Genomic DNA, 2,561 nt, shown 5'->3' with positions numbered 1-2,561 from the left:
AGGAGACTGGGAGATTCTTCTTTGGAGAAAACAAACAGTCTCAGGGAAGGAGATTTCAGACACTGAGTACTCACCCCAAAGCCGGGCTCAGGATGGAAAATGAACTACGGAGCCTCCTAAAGGTGGACTCAGAAAGAGGCAGAGCTTACCATTGCTGGAAACTGAGCAGGAGGAGAATTTTTAATGCAAAGAACAAGAGTTTCAGGAAGCAAAGGGATACTCGACTTTTTAGGGATGGTGGGACACATAAATATACAGGGAAAAAAAGTAGGTTCCAAAAGGGTCGTCATGAGAGCAGTGCCGTAGAGGATAGTCTCTCTACCTAGAAGGTAGATCTCATTCCTATACATGTGCTGGCTAGTTAGTTCATTCCTCGATCTGTCTGTCTGCCGGTCCATCTGTCCAGACATCCAACATTCAGTCAGAGTGTCAGGTAAGATGTCAGGCACCACGCTAAGTGCAAGGAAACAGTGCAGTGAGAAACAGAACCGTGGGCCCTCCTCTTACAGTTTCTAAATATCTAGATGAAAAATGGCATATCCTTTCAGGCATTAATTATTTTGTAAAAGAATATCTTTTTAAAATGATGAAATAAAGATTTGCTTAATGAGGAGCACCTGGAAAGAACAGAATGGTATTAAGAAGAAAAAAATATACTTGCCACTTGAGACCAACCATTCTTAATTTTTTCCTGGGTCTTTTTCTTCTATACGCATTTTTTCTATACATATTTTTTTTCTATAAACATTAATTGTATGTAATCAAAACAATATTATACTGCTATGAAGTGTTTCCAAGCATGGTCATACCTTGCCAGAATCCTGTATCATTTTGACATTTTCAGAACCGAATTTATCTGAGTAAAGTTTAAGGAGTCGCTGAGAAATTTCTGACAGAGGCGTGAGTTTGGGTTCTTTGTAAATATACTCTTTTCCATCTTCGTCTTCAAAGAATCCCTGTGACACAGAGCACAATTAGACCTGTCCCCAAATACAAGGCCAAGGCTATCACCCAGGAAGTGTTCTTTTGTTATAAGGTTGAGAAAAAAAAAAAAAGAGGAATGATTCTAAAATAAAATCCTAATTAAACAAGCCTTCCCAATAGGAAGGAAAATGATAATAATGTGAAATCTGGGTGCAAAGATAAAGGAAAAACACAAAATTGCAAACGCATTCAAGAATGCTGTCATTATGTATTGAATGAAATGAAAGACTGCAGATTCAAGAATGTGTTCTCTCAGTGAAGTCTGATGATGAGATTCAAGCCTGTTTCACATTCCCAAGAAAAGAACTCGCTAAGAAATGATTTAGCAGCCTGCTGTAGGCAGGCCTCAGAAATACACACATATCCCTTCTCCTGACTGCTCCCACTTACAGAAGATTGTGGCATAAATGGAAGCATTTGGGTCTGGAGTAGGTTCAGCAAAAGCTCTGTAAAGTTTGTATAAATTCTATTTTGCTTTACTTTTGAGAAAAATATTAAAGGGCTGTAACATAATATCAGAAAGTATTTTCATTATCACCAGTCATATCTGCTGTCATATCACTAATATCTTCATCATCGTCATCTGTTTTAGCACCAGTCATGTCTGAATACGACAAGGCTAAGAACTGAACGGGAAGTGAAAAAGGTTGAAAAATTTGAAGTCCAGATTGAGGTTAATATTTGAAATAAATTTTAAAAAATGTTTCTCATCTAAAATAAAAGAGTGAAAATGGTGCCCAAAACACAGTATACATATAAAAAAAAAAAAATGCAGACTAACATGAAACAAAAAACACCCACATCAAACTACGAGTTTAGATGCAGTAATTTCACTACATTATTTGCTTTTTAAGCATTTATTGTAATTACCTCCACATCTGTTTCACTGTCTGTAAACTGGTATTGCTATAAAGTTACAAAAGACAATAACAGGATAAATTGAAGGTTATATTATGCTCATAGAAAACCATACGCCCTAAATAAATGGATTATAATTTATACTATTTAATCATGTTAGAGACTGGGAGGTTAAATGTTCAGTTAATTTTTAACTAACCCTTTCATATGGGGTTTCTGAAATATTACAATGGTAAATATACTTGTGCAGATATTATATTACAAAAGAGATGCACAGGGACAAAAGAAACTAGAAAGTCTTAATTTTGGTTTAACACATGCAGTGTAGATGTATGAGAAAACAGATGACTTATTTCTGTAAATGGAATATAATGTTAATTTTTTTTGGAGTTTGTAATGACTGGACATATATGCATACAGACTTGCAAAGGAAATTTGCAAACCACACTGAAGTACCAAAGATGCCGCTAAAAAAGTCTTATGAAGGGAGAACTTACCGCTGCCTTAAGAAAGTAATAAAGAAAAGACAGGAAGAAAGAAAAAAAAGCAAAATGTTTACTACTGAGGAAGATAAGAATCACACTAAATATAATAAATTCATCAAATTAACATTTATAGAAAGCAGAAAATTTACAAAATACTATTTTATAGTTTTTTTTTTAAAAAAGAGGACCTGGGACAACTAACAGAACAGAGAGGAGGCTCACCTGTCCGAAGAA

At 35.1% G+C, this 2,561-nt stretch overlaps 1 protein-coding gene across 7 annotated transcripts in view; it reads right to left on the bottom strand.

The window, feature by feature from the left end:
• DOCK9 (dedicator of cytokinesis 9) overlaps nt 1-2,561 on the bottom strand; it is a 187,403-nt gene that overhangs the window by 17,902 nt on the left and 166,940 nt on the right. The window lies entirely within an intron of this gene.

This window comes from Pteropus vampyrus, unplaced genomic scaffold, assembly GCF_000151845.1.
Source record: "Pteropus vampyrus isolate Shadow unplaced genomic scaffold, Pvam_2.0 Scaffold83, whole genome shotgun sequence".
Lineage (NCBI taxonomy): Eukaryota > Metazoa > Chordata > Mammalia > Chiroptera > Pteropodidae > Pteropus > Pteropus vampyrus.
This window is presented reverse-complemented; position numbering and strand designations above follow the sequence as displayed.